Here is a 19805-nt window from a genome sequence, read left to right on the forward strand (position 1 = left end):
ACGCTGGAGATTAGATCTAAATCCAACCTTATCTGAACCGTCCGATCCAGATCCTAGCGCCCAGATCCAATCTTACCGCTTCGGGTTGGCGATTTTGCTAAAGAGCCCCTGGACTTTTCGGGAATTAACCCGCGGTCCACTGCAGTTCAAAAGTGTAACACCCTAATTTAAATTTCAGCATTTATTAATAAATTTAATTGGCTTTATTTAATTTTCTAAGGTTTATTGTGTTTAGTTGGCATTTAATCTAATTTTTGTTCCTTAAGTAATTAAAATTTATCATAGGTTTAAATTTTGTTGTTGCATTCATGCCGGTGCATACTTTCAATGATTTGAGTGTGGTTGAATTCAAATTTGTATTTGAATTCAAATCTTGTTTGAATTAGAAATAGAAAAGTTTAGAAATAAAAAGAGAAGAAAACCCAACAAAACCCAAGACCCAACCCAGCCCAAACCTCCTTCCCAAGCTGGCCCAGTGCGGCCCAGGTCTCCCTCTCTCTCTCCTGCGGCCCATTCCTCCCTTCCCCAGCGCAGCGCTCCGGCCCACGCCGCGGCCTGCTTCCGCCCGCTCGCGCGCATCCCGCCCGCTCCCCCGACGCCTTGACCCCACCTGGCAGGCAGCCGCGCGACGCGCGCCCCGCCACTGACCAGCCGACCCCGCGCGTCAGCCCCCTCTTCTCCCCTTCCTTCCCGGCTCCGCAACGGCCCCGAGATCACCGGCGAGGTCGCCGGGATCCTAATCCCGCGGCGCCCCTCCGCAATCCCCGGCTCCCCCTCCTTTAAACGCCCTAGACCGCACCCCCCTGCACCCACACCCCACGCCAAAGGCTGCCGCAACCCTAGCAGCCACCCCGCCCGGAACAGAGCTCCCTCCACCGCCGCGCCTGCGCTGCCCCGTCGACCCGCCGTCGACCGGGACCCCCGCTTTAGCTTCGCCCCCGTCCAGTGGAGCTCCTCGACCTCCTTGGCCCCGGACCAAGTCACGCCGCACCGGGAATTTCGCCAGGGACGCATCGCCGGTAAGTGGCTCTGCCACCGCAATTTCCATGCCGCCGGCGACCGCTGGACCACCCTGACCCCCGTTAGGCCTCCGCAGCACCACCGCGAGACGAACCGTGAAGATCCAGAGCCCGGAGAACCACCCCTGCAACCAGTCCGCGACCTCCACGCCGCCGCCGCCGCCGGACCTCGACGTCGGCCCCGCTCCGCTGCAACTCCGGCCGTTCCGGACCTTGGTGAGCCCCCCAGAGCCTCCCTTGTTGTTTGCGCTAGAAATCTCAGCCTGTAGGATGCGCTAGCACCTAGGACGCTGCACGCCGGCGATGCGCCGCCGCGCAGTCCGCTCCCCGCCGTGGCAAGCTCCTACCAGGCCCCAATCCTTTGTTTTGTGGCCTCAGGTGGCTTGCACATGCCGCCTAGATGCCTCTAGACCCCAGCCCCGCTCGAATCTTCCACGGGAAGGCCGAGTTTGGCTTGCGCCAGCGAGCCGCCACCGCGGAACGCCTGTTCCGGCGGTCAGCGCCGCCGCCCGCACGCCCCTTCGCCCGTGGCCGCCGGATCCGGAATCAGCGGCCCGGATTAGATTGGCGTACCGCTTCGCTACAGGCCTTTAGATCTGAGATCAACGGCCCATATTAGATCATACCGGTTCGGCCTGGCTCTTTTTCTAAAGAGGCCCTCGGTTTTTCCCTATTCAACCCGCCGTCCAGGCTTATTCAAAATTAATTCCAGTTAGGTCCCTGTTTTTAACACATAGCCCCCTGAGCTCTTTAGAAATAGCGCCCGCAGACCAGCCTTTGAGTTTTTGCACGCTAGCCCTTAGATCTAACCGTTATTTACATTTATGCCCTCGGTTTTAGCAGAAAACCCCCTGGAACTTCAGTTTTCTTACAAATAAGCCCCTAGAACTTGTTTTTAGCCTAGAAAATGTGTTTTAGCTCCGTTTTTAGCGTTCTTTATATCCACGCGATCGTTGTAACACGTAGAATAGTTTTAGCTTAGTTTTTCTTGCTGTTTTTATGTATTCATGTACTGTTCTTTAGCTTTTGTTAGAGTTTGCTTGTCTGCTTATTATCATGCTTTGTTTTGGCCATGTGTTCGTGAGTAGACGTTGATCCATCTGAGGAGTCCTAGTACCAGTACCAGGAGCAGCCGCCTTCCGAGCAGTTTGAGCAGCAGCCAGAGCAGTACGAGGAAGGCAAGTGTAACATGAACAACCTATAACTTTAATTACAATTTCATACTGCATTTTAATACTGTATGCCTATAAGGACTTTCCTAGCCACTTTATATCCTCCATATATACCTTTGGGTTGCATTTTGGTTAGTTGTGCTAGGTTGCTGCGCTATAACACTCTGGTCCTTTTTAATTAATTTGATTAATGGTTTACTTGAACTTAACTCTGAGAGTGGCCCTTTGTGCTTCGTGCTTGAGTGGCTCACGTCTCGTTAAAATATGGTTTTTGTAGAAACATGGTTTAGGGGGCCAGCACGGTGCTTAGTGCTTGGTTGGCCACTCTCCATAAGGACCGGTTCATAGAGCGACAACCTGGGACAACAGCGCTACCACAAGGCTAGAATGGGATAGACTTGGCTTATTAATTAGGTCTTTTTGGTTTGGAGTAACTTACCTGCGGGGCAAGAGTAGTAAGCTTCAATGGTCCCTGCTCCTCCGGCTTGGTCTGTGCTTGGATTGCGCTCCTGTGCTTGTACCCCCGGAGGTGGGCCCCATCGTCGCTGACCTAACTCTCGCGGTTACGCCTTACCAACGAGATTCTTTGTAACGGCCTCGTAGTGAGTCGCTAGTCATCTCACCTAAGGAAGTGTGATGAACCTCTGGCGTAGCTCACGACTTGTGGGTAAAGATGTGCAACCTCTGCAGAGTGTAAAACTGGTATACTAGCCGTGCTCACGGTTATGAGCGGCCCAGATCCTCCTTTTGATTAGTGGGGTTGTCTCCTTCCGACGAGGGAGGTGCCTCTCGGGGTTACCTTGGTGGCTTGGTTTTGGTTTGGTTCTCAGTAGTATCATGTTTAATCTTGATTAATTACTATGTAACTGGGTTAATGGTAATTCATCAACTCGTAGTAAATAGCTTTAATAAAATTTTGCCAAGACTTAAAAGCTAATGCAGTCAGTCAGCCAACCTTAGAGCCTCATAGCTTGTGTTATACTTGTTGAGTACAAGTTGTGTACTCACTCTTGCCTCTTCTCTACTTTTTTTCCTCTTGGATATGCTACTGCTGCTCAGTTCCTGCCGACACGAGGGAGTTCGCTCAGCGCTACCAGGACTACGAGGACTTCTAGGCGTTCGTCTCCCAGTCGACGTCCCTGTGGCGCCCTGCTTCAGCTTCGGAGAGCTTTATTCGTATTTGTACTTCGCTTCCGCTGTATCAGACATTTTTGTCATTAATGTAATAAATAACATTCGTATTTCGGTTTATTATGTCTTATTCGTGATATGTGCTGTGATATACTGTTCATTCTGTTGTATATACGTGTGACTTGATTCTGGCACATATATGATTGCTCGGTTTATGTTCTTTTATAAACCGGGTGTTACATGCTTGCAACCTACATATTAGCTCAAAAACACAACTTGCATAATCTAGAAGGTAAAGTGTTATTTAGGGACTTTATTGAATATAAGTGCGTGTAAGAAATGCAAACTCTCATGATTTTATGATAAAGTTGACACCTAGGAATGATCGTTAGTGAGCGTCAACACCATGTAGCCTGCAAGCTTCCGGACGTCCTTGATGGTAGATGGGGCGTCCATGGCCATGATGGCATTAATCTTCTCGGTGTTAGCCTCAATTCCTCGGTTACTGATGATGAATCCGAGTAGTTTTCCAGAGGGTACACCAAAGACGCACTTAGTTGAGTTGAGCTTCCAGCGAAATTTTTGGAGGCTGTTGAAGGTCTCTTCCAGGTCAGTAATGAATTGATCCTGGGTCTTGGTTTTGATATTGATGTCATCAACATAGGCTTCAACATTGCGATGTAGCTGATCGGAGAAGCACAGCTGTATTGCACGCTGGTAGGTAGCGCCAGCGTTCTTCAACCCAAAGGACATGGTCTTGTAGGCGTATGCCCCGTAAGGGGTGATGAAGGCCGTCTTGATTTGGTCTTCTTCTTTTAGGGCGATCTGATGATACCCTGAGTAGCAGTCGAGGAAAGATAACATGACACATCCTACTGTCGAGTCGATTACTTGATCAATGCGTGGTAGCCCGAAAGGATCCTTTGGGCAGTGCTTGTTTAGATCAGTGTAGTCGACGCACATCCTCCACTCGTTGTTGTTTTTCTTCTGGACGAGCACAAAGTTGGCCAACCAATCAGGATGGTAGACTTCCTTGATGAACCCAGCTGCGAGTAGTTTTGCCAGCTCTTTCTTGATGGCTTCACGGTTGTCCGGTGAGAACCGCCGCAACTGTTGCTTCTTCGGTATGGCTTTAGAGTCGACTTTTAAGGCATGCTCGATCAACTCCTTAGGCACCCTTGGCATATCCACTGGTTTCCACGCGAATACGTCTCGGTTAGCCCTAAGAAAGTTGACGAGCTCGAGTTCCTATTTGTCACCCAGTCCTGCTCCGATGATGGCTGTTTTGGAGTCATCTCCCTCTTGCAACTGGATGGTCTTGGTGCCTATATCACCGATTGGTTTAACTGACGAATGGCTTGGCTTCTTAGAAGGCATCGGCTCTTTGAGTTAGAGTTCCTTGGTAGCGGCAAGTATTTCACTGACAGAGCTGGAGCTCGGATAGTGGAGGCATGAACTATTGCTTCCTTGTCGCACTCAAAAGACTTGAGGAGGTCTCCACGTAGTGAAAGGACTCCTGTATTGCCTGGCATCTTGAGGAGCAGGTAAACGTAGTGCGGTACTGCCATGAACTTGGCTAGTGCGGGTCTTCCCAAGATAGCGTGGTAGGAAGATTCGAAGTCGGCTACTTCGAGCTTGATGTACTCTGTCCGGAAGTTCTGTTCTGTATCAAATGTGACTGGGAGAGTAACCGAGCCGATTGGTGTAGAAGAGTTCCCGGGGACAATGCCGTAAAATGGAGCCTTGCTTGGGGTGAGCAGACACATGTAGTTAAGGCCCATCTTTATCAATGTGCTTGCAAAGATCAGGTTGAGCCCACTTCCGCCGTCGATGAGTACTCAAGTGAGCTTGGAGCCCTGAACGACTAGGTCGAGTACTAGCGGGAACTTTCCAGGTTCAGAGAAGCTAGTCCATTGATCTTCCCTGGAGAAGGTAATGGGGACCTCGCTATATTTGAGTGGCCTCTGAATCACTGGCTCAACTGAGAGGATCTCTCCGAGTAGGAGCTTCTGAGCTCGCTTGGAGAAGCTAGGATCTCCTCCAAATATGACGTTGACGATGTTTTCATGCTGTTGGAAACCGTCACGGTCTTTCTTGTCGTCTTCATCATCTTTATCTTGTTCTTTCTTTGGAGTAGCTGCAGGTGCTGACTGGAAGGATTTGCGCAGGATCGTGCACTCCCACATCGAGTGGTTGCTCTTGGGGTGGATTGGACATCTTTTGTTGTGGAGAATCTTGTCGAACTGATCCTGCGCCTTGTCGCCCTTCTTACCACATGGGGTGTGATCCATAGTGCCGACTGTATTGTCAGGCTTGCGCTTGCACGCAGGATCCCGCTGGTTGCTGGGGCCTCCACGGTCGTTGAAGCGCTTCCCATTGTTGTCATTGTTGCGGTGAGGGAAGCGACTGTGTTCTTGCTCCTCTTCGTCAGCCCAGCGCTACATCATGTCACGTAGATCTACCACCGTTTTGGGCTGATTACGCCCAAAGTCGCGGTATAGTGAGGTCATTCCATGAGTGTATGGACTCGCGCGCCAAGTTTTCGAGCCACGTGAGGGGTGCGGGCTCCAGAGCCATCGGGAAGTAGAGGACCTTGGTGTTGGTGTCTCCCCTTGCAACACTAACAGCAGTCGAGTATAAACGTAACCATTGAGCAGGGTCTTGCTTACCGTCGTACTACTGGAAGTTTGTTGGCTTGAAATCCTTTGGGTACTCAATGTTGTCGAAGACTCTGCTGAGGGCGGGGAAGCGATCGGAGTTGTCCGCAAGCTGTGCTCTGCGTCTTGCGTTGATGATATCCCGTGCGTCCATGATAGAATTGGCTACCTCTTTCCTATTGTGCCCACAGTTGTTGTTGCGGTGCGGCTGAGGCCCAGGGGCTTGGATTACTGGTGGTTGGCCACCCCTGGGGCGATGGCTGCTCGCAACTTCTTGATCTTCTTGGTTTCATTGATTCTACAGCTCCTGCTGCTGTTGACGCTGGTGTCCTCCGGGGGTGCGACTTGCTTGAGGTATTGCTGTTGCAGTAGCCCTTGATCGCGTACCATGAAGCGAGGACGGGGGGTTCTGTCTCTTGAGTTGTTCAACAGCGTTTTTAGTGACATTTATGACTCGTTCCAACTCGGGATTCTGGGGCATCGTCATAAGTCGCAGAGTTGCTTCGGTCATCGCAGCAATTTGTGTTCTGAAGATAGGATCCGCAGCATTGTTGAAGTTGTTGTTGAGGTTGCGCGGAGGAAGACGAGCACGTTGAGCTGCCTGAACTCTGCGCTCCTCTTTGCGTCGATTTCTTGCCCTGCGAGCTGTGCGGGTAGCTTCATCTTCATCTGGCGGAGCATCTTGGGTCAGATTATCTGCTGAGATCTGGTCCACGGCTTCGTTTGGATCATGCTAACTAGCTTCAGGTTGTTGGATGATGACTGGAATCAGACATTCAGGCGAGAAGCTTTCCAGGTCTGATTCGTAATCGGCTAGGACAGTTCCGCTTGAGCTAGTTTCCCTCTCGGTTACGAGGGGAGCGCCGTGTTGGAACAGGAGATCGTCAATGCTGGCGACTTCTCGCAGGTTGTTGAGTAGTTCTGCGAGAGTGTGGCCTTGGCAAGATTTGAGTTGCATCTTGGCCAGCGCATTGGTGATGAAATCCAGGCTGTCTTGAGGCGACTCGACTGGATCTGGGTAAACGTCAAAAACGGGTGCCTCCCGGCTAGCGGTGGCTGATTGGTTTTCGATGTGAAGTGGGCGATCCAAGCTACTTTCATAGATGGATTTAATCATCTGTTTGTAAGCAGATGATGAATTGCGCAGACCAAAGATACGTTGCGCAAGAAGAGTCTCAATCCGAGTAGATTTCGGTTTGAGATTAATTTGAGTCCGAGTAGAACTTGAGTTGTCTTCGAGTTTCGGCTCGATCTCCTTGGCGAGGTCGGGAAGCAACATAACGCCGCGATCATGAGATCTGGCGAACTTGTTGGAATCTTCCGACGTAGGATTCTTCAGCGTGGGAGAGTTGGTTAAGTGGCTATCGAAGCCGCCTGAACCATTGGCGATGCACACCCACGAACCGAAGATGAAAGTGGCGCCTCTGGGAGGCGTCATGGTGCTGAAAGCGAAAGTGGCCATTGAACTCGTCGATGAACTCGCCGAATCCCCTACCTGGCGCGCCAGCTGTCGGTGTTTACCGCCAAGCCTGCTCAGGGATACCCTTAGCAGTAGGGTTTGTAGGTAGGGATCGGCGGCTCTGGAACTCGATGGTGCAAGGAACACAAAGATTTAGACAGGTTCGAGCCACGAGTTGCGTAATACCCTACGTCCTGTGTGATGGTTTGTATTGCCTTAGGTGTAGATGCCTTTGGAGGGGGTCCTGTCCGCCCTTGTACAGTTGGAGTACAGTTGGAGTCTTACTACAGCACGATCGGGTAGTTTCCTTTGTACTGCAGCTAGTTCGACGCCTATTCGGGTAGTTTACAAGAGAGGTAAGGTATATACATGAGCTATCCCTTACTCTATAACATTCTACACATGTGAGCAGTCCCGCTGCCCCGGGTCTGACAATCGCGCCCCGAGCCGCCGGCGACGCGTCGCCCCCTCCCCTATTTCACGGGAAAGGGGAGGAAGGAGACAGTGCTTTTGCACAAACCCCCCTGCTCTTTTCAATATTTCTTAAAGAGCTCTTCCACTCTCTGGCCTTTTTGCAAAATAAACCCTCTCCTTTATTATATTCCAAAATAAACCCTTCCACCATATAAACTTAATTCTAAATAAGCCCCTGATCTTTTCAGAATAGCCCGATTATTTTCTAAAATTACAAGCAAATCCTTCCACCCTCAAAACTATTTACAAATAGGCCCCTGAACCCCGGTTTAACCCCAAAACCTCTCTGTAACCTATCATTTCATGCGTTAAACAATCTCCGATCGACCTGAAACTTTACCATGCCATTCCTAACATAGTTTTGGCCGTGCTATTAGAAAACCGCCCAAAAATATTACTCCTATCTCCATATCTTAATTGTTTCCGATTCGAGCTCAACGATAAAACATTTATTTCTTTTCTTGATTGAGTATTTGTTTGTATGCATCGTAGATCACGGTGTGAACGAGGGAGAACCCGCCGACGAGCAGTAATTCGAGCAAGTGAACGAGGACCAGTTCCGCGACCCTGAACCCGAAGGACAGTACCTCGATCAGGACTTCCCGAAAGGTTTTGAGAACGGCAAGTTCAATCCCATTCTTTGATGCATGTTTTGTCCCAGTTTTATAAACACAACCTATTGGCCTGTTTTACAAAACTGCATATATTTTGCCTGTTGAAAATATGGTTGGATAGCCACCCCTTGATTTGTTATAATCATTCCTTGACCACCTAGATTAATGTCTAAATGTGATCTGTTTGGACGTTAATCACTGCTAGAACGCTTAGGACCCTAAACACGATACAACTTGTTTTATAACAAAAAATGTGTGAGTGTGTGGGAAAGGAAAAATGTGGAATTTTCAAAAGATGAGTCTAGACAGGATGGATGGCACTTCTGTGTGAATTGCCGAATGGTGTGCTCGTACCTGTGTGGTTGATCAAGGTTGGGAGATATCCATCTTGTCACAACTAAGGACCGAGTTGGTGTGTCATCTCACCTAACTCAACTATCGTGCAAACCACTCGACCGTTGTATGGGCAACGACTTAGCATAAATCCCACTAGTTAGTCTGATAGCCATCAGGAGAGTTGAGAGCAATGGGTGACTAAGGAGAAGGGATAAACTCTGTGTGACTTATGCCCCGGTTAAACCTAGGTGAAAGGTCGATGACCCCTTGGTGGATCCCATGGGGGCTAGTCAGGTCTAGCTAAGGTGGGTAAGTGCTTTGTTGGGATCTGCACCGACACTAAGGTGATCGGGTTGTGGTACCCCGATTATGGGTAAAGTTGCACACCTCTGCAGAGTATAAAATCTATTCGAATAGTCATGCCCACGGTATTGGGCAAGTTACGGTGTGGTCAAATAACTAGTGTTTCTTTTGGGAATGAATGTGTTGGTGTGAGTTGTTTTGGAAAAGTGTCCGGCAGCAGTACCGTGTGCTACGGCGGATGATGAGTCCGGTAGCAACTTAAAACTTAGATCCTGTGTGGATCAACACTACGTGTTACTCGGTACAAGAAAATTTGCTTTGAAAATCCTTTTCTTACAAATAAACCCATGCATAAAAATTAGCCTTCCGCAAATTAAACCCTAGCCTTATTCTTGATTTACCTTGTGCATTATATTCTATTTATACCCCTCCGTGGGTGTGGTTGGACTTACTGAGTACGTTTGTACTCACCCCTCACTTAATTTTTACAGAGGAAGATCCAGACTTCGTTCCCGAGGACGTTGAGTAGGGGTTACGTTCTGCACCCAACTCTGCCTGTGGTGTTGGCCCTGTTCAGGATGCTCTCGCTGGCGCAGTACTCTGAGCCCGAGCTGGATCCCCTGTGGGTCATGCTCTGGTGTATTACCGTAGCCTTTTTACTTCTTGTTATTGTCTGTCTCGAGTGTCCACCTCCTCGGAGATTTGTACGCTGATGTACCATTTGATGTAATAAATATGTATCAGCCTCCTGGGACTGATATTTGTAACACATTTAAGTCTTCTCTTATGAGGGGATGCCCTCAGGCGGCGACGCGGGAGGAGGAGAAGGAGGAGGCGGGCAGGTAGCAGCGGCGGCGATGCGGGAGGAGGAGAGGCAGAGGCAGCGGGATGGGAGAGGACTGGAAGCTGCGGTAGGGTTGGCCGGTTAGGATAAGGTGGAGGTGGGAATGGGTTAATTTGGGCTTGGCTCATTTGATGGGCCTGTTTTCCAACTTTAGGCCCAGTGGTCCTCTATTTTTTCTTTTCTTTTACAGGTAAATATATGTGTTTTAGAGGTAAATTAACGTGTTTTACAGGTAAATAAGGCGTCGCCTCGCCTCACCGCCTTATCGCCTAGGCGTCCGAGCGGTGGCGCATCGCCTCGCCTCGCCTTACCGCTTTAAAAACACTGGTGCAAAGTTACACCCATCTTAGAAAAAGTTTTGCAAATAAATTTTATTTAGTACTCGGTACATGCATGATTCTCTTATACCACTAGTTGTGCTATGGGAAATCAAACAGGGCCTATGTAGGCCTAGCCAGCTCGGATCCTTGTACACAGCACGGCTTGGGCTCGGCCCGTAGCCACCATGTATATGTTCGTCAAGTAAAACTCTGCTTTTTTTTTTGCGGGTAAGTAAAACTCTGCATATGGAGGTGGGAGATTGGGGAAAGACAAATTCCTGTCGTTGGAGGTGATCTTCAATTTACTCCTCGCAAACTCGTTCCACCCCGATGGCACTGGAGGGCCAAATTAACAAAACAAAATCAAGTTAATAATTATAAATTATTTCATAATAAGTCTAAAATTTGACGATATTTTGCCGAAACAGTTCCTCCTTGATCGAGACAAAACAAAGCATAGTGGGCAAAGACCGCTCGTCATGGGCTGATATGTTGCAAGAGCATGGGCCTAGCGGGCCGGCATATTACGGGCACATGTGCGCATAGTGGCAAGGGATGGCAATGGGTACCCGAAACCCGAGTACCCGACGGGTTTTACCCGATAAGAAGGCGGGTATGGAATGATTTTTCTACCCGTGGGTATATTATTGGACAAAATCCTATACCCATTGGGTATGGCGGGTACGAGTGTGGGTTTATACTACCCATACCCGCCTATCCGTGGGTAAGAAATACCCGCAGGAAAAACAAATGAGCCTAAGTATCTAACTCATTTTAGCCCATATGACCTATGAATTTAGCTCAAATCCAATTAAACCCTCCTAGTATATATATTGTTGAACCCTCTCTAACTCATGTTAACCCATACGAGCCATTAACTTGTTGAAATGAAGCTTGTAATGATTTATTTTTCATGTGAATGTCTAATATTTATATGTAATACTCGGGTATGATTTCGGGTGTGGGTTACCCGACGGGTAAAAATTACCCGACGGGTACGGGTATGGAATCATTTTCTTACCCGTATGCGGGTACGGGTAACCCGACGGGTAAAATTTAATCCTAACGGGTACGGGTATGGGTAGCCACTACCCGACGGGTATATACCCGTTGCCATCCCTAGTTGCAGCAGCAGCCTTGGTCGGTCCTTGGCACGCGTCCCTTTCGCCACCCACACCCCTCTGATTGCTTCGCACTTTCTCTGCCTGCGTACGTGGTCACTCTCCTTGGCAGATCCCGGATCCGATCCACGTCCCTGTCAAATGAGGTGCGTGCTTTGATTAGCTGCCCTTAAACAAAGCAAACAAATTAAATTATTAGCCCGTGTTTAATCTCCAGCAACCAAACCGGCAGGCATCTCGACCTACAGCTCTTCGATGGATTCGCATCTGTACACGACAGATAGCGAACGGATCCGGATCGATTCACGTCGTTCAGATAGCATTGGAATCTAAATTTCTTTTTCTCTGATTTGACGACGAATCTAAGAGTATGTTTGGTTCATATACTAATTGTTAAGATTGTCACCGTTTGGAACAAAAACTTGCTAGACTTGACTAAGCTTTATCAGATTTTGATCTTTTTTTGCCACACCTTTGCAAGACTAAGAGAAGCTTGCCATACCTTTTTGGGTGATTGATGCGTGGAACCTAGCAGACCGCTGGCAAAAAGTCGTGCCACAAGTGTATCAAGCTGCATGCCTAAAAACTGGTCGGACTTGACTAATCTCAAAACGTGGCAAACTATATATAGCAATTTGTTGGTAGTACAAAACTAAACAGCCCCCAAATTTAAAGTATGTAGATCTCTGATGATATCTGAAAATCGTCACAGATTTTTTTCAGAATATCCTGACGTTTCCAGGATATCATTATGGATTGAATGTCACAAATTAACAAGTTTGTAGTAAGATCGAGCTAGCAAAAATAAGTTTATATAGTACTGTATATTGGCACAAGGACATCGTAAGGCACGCGCCTGATCGTCGAATATTGTTATTTGCATTTTCTTTAGTCTAATCGGATGGGATCTGTGTCGGGCCACGTGGGTCGTCCAAGCGCAGGCCGGCCACGAGCAGCCACGCAGGGAGGAGAGAGGGGATCACGGTGGATCCCGCTGCGAATTAGAAAGGCAAGATCGCGGCGGATCCGCAGCCAGGCGCGCCCGTCCGAAAAGCTGCTTGCAATTGCATGCCGAGGAAAGGGAAAGCGACCCAGATCATCAGATGCCGCCGCGGCCCGGGCGCCACCACAGCCCTCCTCGCTGCAAGTCAAAAAAAAACCCCCTCCTCGCTGCAGGTCGCTCGCGAGGAGTCCAGCTGTCCGGGCCCACTACATGCTACATTCAGGCCGTGTTTGGGACGACTCCGTCCACCGCAGCTCCGGCTCAGTGCTACAGTAATCGGCACTGTGCTGTACTGTGGCGCAGAGCTGAGACGGGGCTCCGTACTACAGCCAAAGGCCGGAGGGGAGGAGCTGGGTTTCCGTAGCTTCACCGGCTCCGTGCTACAGTAGACTACAATAGCCGGAGCCGGCGAAGCCCGGCCAAACACGCCCTCAACTGGGCAAGGGAAGGAGTAGTCGGAGCTGCGGTTTGCTGGCTCCTCTAGCTCTTCGCTATAGTGAGCTACAGTGCCAAAGCCGAAGCCGGAGAAAGCCCTCCCAAACATGCCCCCTATTGTATATTATCCTTAAACCAAGCTCAAATGACCCACGCTCTAGGTAGGTACTGAATCTTAATGCCAAGGTCAAGGTTAGTTTCAGTGGCAAGTGTCATCGCACAGTTACTAAGACAAGAAATTTGGTAACTGTGCCGATGACACTCCTCCCAGATCCTATGAGACAACCTCCTTTTTTCTATTGTTATAAATGATGACTCTGCTATATCATCAAATTTATTGATGTGACATGATATTAATGCTCATGACACGCATATAACACTCCTATTGAGATTAACCTAATAAATATATTTGACTCTAAAAATTCTTAAGACGTACTCCCTCCGTCTCAAAATACTAGTCATCCTAGGAATTCTAAAACAAATTAACAAGAATGTAAAATGATCATGTTTGCCCTATATATTATCTATATTTGGCACTAATTGATTCTTGCATGCACATACACTTTCTAAATAGAGTAGGGTGACTTGTCTTTTGGGACAAATTTTGAATCCTAGGATGACTAGTATTTTGGGACGGAGGGAGTATACATCTTTGTAGAGTTATTATATACACCCCCTTCGGTACCCTCTTCTAAGATGTACCTTCACTTTTTAGATTGGCCCATAGATAAGGACATAATGTGTTGATCTAGATGCCTATACATTTTACTGTTGGTGATTCAAGTAGCACGGAAGCTAAAATGTTTTCCATGCATCAGGGTGACCAAAGCTTGAGTTGCATAGGCTTAGTTATTGGTTCCATGATCCTTCCGTCTTGACCAGGCACAAAGCAAGCTGCATGCATGTATGCAAATTGATGATACTCCGCAAGCGATTTGATGAAACGATGCTGGAGTAAATTGTTCTTGTATATGGAATACAAGCGCGCACACCTCGGGAAAGGGTTTGAAAGGAGCAGAGCGTACACACCCTAGCCATACTTAAAAAGGAAAAAGTCTTGTTTACACTATAACTATCATAAAAGTTCGATTTTCAACATTCAACTATAAAACCGGATAAAGAGGGTCAGCCAACTATCGAAACAGAACAAGTTTAGCACTTTGGGTGATTTCAAAGGTGTTTTTTTTAAGAAAATTGCAGGAGCACTGCATTGAAGGTGATTTTTAAAAAAATAAATAAAATTTTGATTAGATCTTAAATCAAAACTTTTTATTTTAAGTTAGAAAAATATGAAACTAGTACAAATTTTTTTCTAAAATGTAACATATCTATTATTGCTCTATTTAAATCTTAATTATTCAAAAATTATAGGCATAACTACAAACAACCAAATACTATAAGCATGAAAAAATTGGATCCAAATAGCTGACAAGTAGAGTGCTAATAGATAGGTTATATTGTTAGAAAACTTGTGATCGTATTTTTCATTTAAAATAAATTACTTATAAATTTTTTATTTTAATTTTCATACGATGGAAAATACTTTTGAAACCGCCTAAAGGGTCAAATTTATCCGGTTTCAACAGTTGGATGGCCTCTGTTATCCAGTTTTATAGTTGAAGGTTGAAAATTAGACTTTTGTGATTGTTCGAGTGTAAACTGGACTTTCCCTACTTAAAAGTAGAACCATTCATATCGGTTACAGTACAGTTCACCAGTCATTGACCGAAAATTCTAATAGCATGTGGGCAACAAAAACTAGAGCATCCTCGAGCAAAAGTTCTTCTCTCCCCCATGTCGATCAGCTTTCCATGGGGTTGTTGATCTTCTACAACATACTTGTGAGGTGTGGAGGAGTTGTCGCAGTGAGTCTAATTTTCAACCTTCAACTAGGGTCAAAATAGTTTCATCAAGAATGCCAACTAGGGTCTAATTTTTCCGGTTGACTTGCTGAGTATTTCAGCTTTCCTATCAAATGCTCTAGTTTTAGCAAGAGAAATTCTGATATTTGACACTCAATTTCAGCGTCTCACTGTTTTTAGCACCCAATTCGATCCATCTTCAAAATTTGACATTGAACCCACGAATTTCTTCAATCTGGGGGATTCTCCTCGTTTTCTATCTTTTCATTTCGTTTTCTTATTTATTATTGCTTATTTCACATGTTAGTAGACAGATTCGCCCCTGGACACTCTATCTCTTCTCCCTACCTCTAGTGTTCCTTCTCCGAGACCTAGTTTGCTTCTCCCTCTCTCTCCCATGTTCTCTCTCCCCAACAACAGACAGTGTAGATGACATGTTGTCTGTGTATCATTTTGATTGTAATGAAGTAGATGGATGAAAAATAATTGATGTAGTGTGCTGGAGATATTTTTAAAATGAACTGGTACTTCTTTATTCTAGAAATGATGAACTAGAGGTGTAGTGAAATGTTGTTTGTGTATCCATGAGCCCAATCTGGTTGTTTAAATTTTGATAGCATGTACCTTGTACAGATGATAAGTTAACTATAAAAAAATTGGGAGCCAAATTGAGTTCAATAGGCCACATAAATGTCATATATTTCAGCCATACATATTTTCCATAAATGCATACATCATCCAGATCCATAAATGCATACATCATCCAGAAATTAAGCTTAATTGATATTAAAGGTCCATAGTTTCCCGACTTTCAATAAAAGCATGCATACTGCTCCATAATTTTCTGAATTTCACAAAAAGATTATAAGAAGGTTCCATCATAGCATCTATTTCTTTTCCTTCCTTGGAGTCGGCTTCATTTGGACTGCTCTCTTTTCCTTTGTTGAAGTAGCTACTTCCATATTTGTTGTACGAGTGCTCACCTCCTGACTTGTCTCTGCTTGAGCTTGCTTGCTCTGGGCCAGTTTCCTAATAAATAGAGCAACAATCAATTTTTTAAACATCATCAAGGAAATGAAGTAGTGGGCATGGTAGAATTAGTTTACCTTCTAGTGATTGTTGCAGGACTAGTGTCCAAGGCAGTATCCTCTCTAGGGATCAGCTCATCAACTGGCAGCTCTGCACCTTCTAGGTCTATATCTGCATCACCCTCCTATTCAGCTGCCATTTTTTCTTCTTGTACTCTCTCATCCTCTGCTGCAAGACCAAAAAATTCATACATAGCATCCTCATCCATTAATGTAACAACAACACATATGTGCTCATCTGGGATAGGAATGATATCTAGGTTGTCCCAATCAATTACACCATAATGCTCCATGATTGAATGTGCTTATGTACTATCATTATGTGTGACACTGCTCATGACAATCTCTGTAACACCAGAATTTCCAAGCAAATCTGAGGGTTTGCCCATGACATCTACAAATAGAACCAACCTCCAAGATGTATGCATTTCAGAGAAAGCAAATGAAAGCGTTTTATCATCCACCAATTCTCTTTCATCACCACTGCTCAGGTCAAATTCATAAATTTTGAGTTCCTAGCAGTTCCTCCAAGATATCCATTTTGCCTGCTCTAACTCTACCATCTCTAAGGTACAAGAACGATAGTCCACAACCCATTCAACACATTTTCGAGGCACATCAACATAGCTACCATCATCTAGCTTCGCTGAGAATTGAAAAGTCTGAATACACAACCTAAAAAGCCCTATCCGGATCAATCCTAATGAGTGCCAATAGAAAAAAAAAAGAAGATGCATGAGTCGATATCTAATGCGTCTTCCTAAAATAAAACTAGATTCACATCAAACAGGTTAGGGTTGCGGGCTTAACAAGGAGGAACCTCGAAGGGGATCATGGTAGTGGTTCGCGTCGACGTCATTCCCCAAATCAGCCACCCAGATTTGGGCCAGCAATCCCTAGTAACGGCAGCATGCCAGGCCTATTCTTGGAGGGGGAGAGAGAGAGAGAGAAGCAAACTGGGCCTCGGAGAAGGAACACGAGAGAGAGGGAGAAGAGAGAGTGTCCAGGGGCAAATTTGTCCATAAACATGTGAAATAGGCAGTAGCTAGTGTTATTCTAAATGCTAAATTGTCAGTCACCTGTCATTTAGCCTATTATTTGAGCAAAATGGATGTTTAAACAGGAAAAACAGCCATTTGAATGATCGAAACAACTGATTAATTGGCATCAGTGTACTATTGTCCAGTGTTTAAATGATGTGTAAATGGGATAAACGGCCGTTTATGCGAACAATGGCAGTAGCAACTAAGAAAAGGAGATGAAAAGATAGAAGATGGGGAGAATCCCCTGGATTGGAGAAAATTGTGGGTTCGATGTCAAATTTTGAAGATAGATTGAATTGGGTGTTAAAAACAATGAGACGCTCGAACTGAGTGCCAAATATCAAAATTTCTCCTCTGGCAGCCTCCCTGCAGGACACAACATCTTCCAGCTGCTTGCTAGATTCGCTGCATGGTGCACACACTCTGAACATCCTTCCACCTTCCATTCTGATTAGAGCAGTACATTGATAAATGTCAACGGTTTTAGGTTATTGTAAGCATCTAGGCCCTCAAGGTTTGTTTCGGTGATTAATGACAACCATTATTGTGACTAATGAATTTGTGCAGCTTAATAGATCATTATCGCTCATTTGGTCATATGTCAAAAGAGGCCCCTCAATTTCATTATTCAAAAAGGCGATCTCGGTTTTCAACTAAATTATATGTCAAGACTATGGATCTTTCTAGTCCTAAGTGTCATAAGGTTAAGAAGGACACTTAGGTTAGTATAGGTTTTATAGTTTTGTAGTGATCACACTATTAAGAGGGGTTAAGGCCAAGTAACTTGAGCATGGACATGGTCAATCAAAAATGGATGCACACTATGGTCACTCAGGTTCCTAGAAGTTCAAATAAGTGGCTTTCAACTTATATCTCAAGAATATTTGGATTTCATTCAAGACTCAAATCAGAAAAGGCAAAATCAGAAAAAGTCTTTAACACCGGTTTAACCGACGCTTACCCTTTTCTATACGTCGGTTAAACGAAGTCAGCAGAGTCTGGATAAGTCAATACACCGGTTAAACCGACGTGTTTGAATTTAACGTTGGTGCATTAGTCCAGAATTGGTTTTTCCAGGGTGATTCAAGTTCTAAACACCGGTTAAACCGATGCTGTTTGAAATGAGATGTCGGTGCAATTGACCAGTGAGATGGTTTTTCCATGGATTTCTGAAGTTGTACTCACCGGTTAAACCGACGATGGTTTTGAGTTAACGTCGGTGCAGTTGTCCAGAGACTTGGTTTTTCAGTTGATCGGTGGACAACTACACTCACCGGTTAAACCGATGATACGTTGGTTAATCTGCCCAAGTTGTAACGGCTAGTTTTCAGAATGGGCAGATTACATTCATCGGTTAAACCGACGATGACTATTGGAGGTACGTCGGATTAACCGGCGCTACGCAGTTTTCTAGCAGCTTTTCTCCAACGGCTCTATTCGTGTGAGCTGCCTATATATACCCCTCCAATGGGTCATTTTGTACACTCTTAACACCAGGGCTACATTCATACACTCATACATTGTTGAGAGCCACCTTGAGCTTCATCTTTCGCATACTTGTTCATCCAATCAATCAAGAAGCAAGATTAAGGACTTGAGTAGAGAGAAGCTTGTGTGCATCCGTTCTTGGTGATCGGTTCTTGCTCAAGTGAATGCCCTAGCTTGTTACTCTTGGTGATTGGCATCACCTAGGCGATCTTGGTGATCGAGGTGTTTCTCGCGGAGCTTGCCAAGGATTGTGGGAGCCCGGAGAAGAAGATTGTACGTGGCTTGAGCTCCACCACGCCGGGATGGTGAACGGAGACTCTTAGTGAGCGCCCTCGTCTCGGTGACTTGGGAGGTGACAAGACTCTTAGTGAGTGTCACAATGTGGATTAGGAGTGTGTGCCAACACATCGACACCACGGGAAAAAATCCAGTTGTCTCTTGCCCGCTCTTTACTTTCAAGCACTTACATTCATGCAATTATTCATGTGCTTGACCTTAGAGATCATAGCTTAACTCTACCTTGCTTAGTTTCATATCTAGTTGTATCTTTGTAAGCTTGTGTAGTTTGCTTAGCTAGCCGGTTGGTGAATTGAACCTTACTAGTATTGCATAGGTTAAGGTTGCTTTACCTTGTTTTAGAAATTTGAAAAAGACCCAATTCACCCCCTCTTGGTCCATCGATCCTTACAATTGGTATCAGAGCCTAGTTGCTCATTTGGATCATTAGGCTTCACTGCCTATAGCTATGGCCAAGATGGGTGGTTCGCCGCCTCACTTCGAGGGCAAGAACTTTGCTTATTGGACCTTACTAGTATTGCATAGGTTAAGGTTGCTTTACCTTGTTTTAGAAATTTGAAAAAGACCCAATTCACCCCCTCTTGGTCCATCGATCCTTACAATTGGTATCAGAGCCTAGTTGCTCATTTGGATCATTAGGCTTCACTGCCTAGAGCTATGGCCAAGATGGGTGGTTCGCCGCCTCACTTCGAGGGCAAGAACTTTGCTTATTGGAAAGTTCGCATGGCCGCATACCTTGATGCTATTGCCCCCGAAGTGTGGTTGGCAACTAAGACCGGGTTCACCGGAACTCCCACCACGGAGCAATTAAAATGGAATGCAAAGGCTAGAAATGTAATTTTCGAAGCCATTAGTGAGGAAGTCTTTGCTAGAGTAAATGGCATGGACTTAGCAAGTGATATTTGGAAAGAGGTAGTTGAAATTCATGAAGGCTCTACGAAAATACGTGAGCAAAAGTATCACATGTTTAGAGCTAAATATGATTCCTTTAAGATGCTAGCTCATAAAAATTGCAATGATATGTATTCTCGCTTGAATGTCATTGTCAAGGACATTAATGCTCTTGAAGTTTCTAAAATTGACGGTGGCTCCATCAACCGCAAGATTCTCATGCTCCTACCGAAGCCCAAGTATAACAT

The sequence above is a fragment of the Panicum virgatum genome, chromosome 4K, assembly GCF_016808335.1.
Source record: "Panicum virgatum strain AP13 chromosome 4K, P.virgatum_v5, whole genome shotgun sequence".
In the NCBI taxonomy this organism is placed as follows: Eukaryota; Viridiplantae; Streptophyta; class Magnoliopsida; order Poales; family Poaceae; genus Panicum; species Panicum virgatum.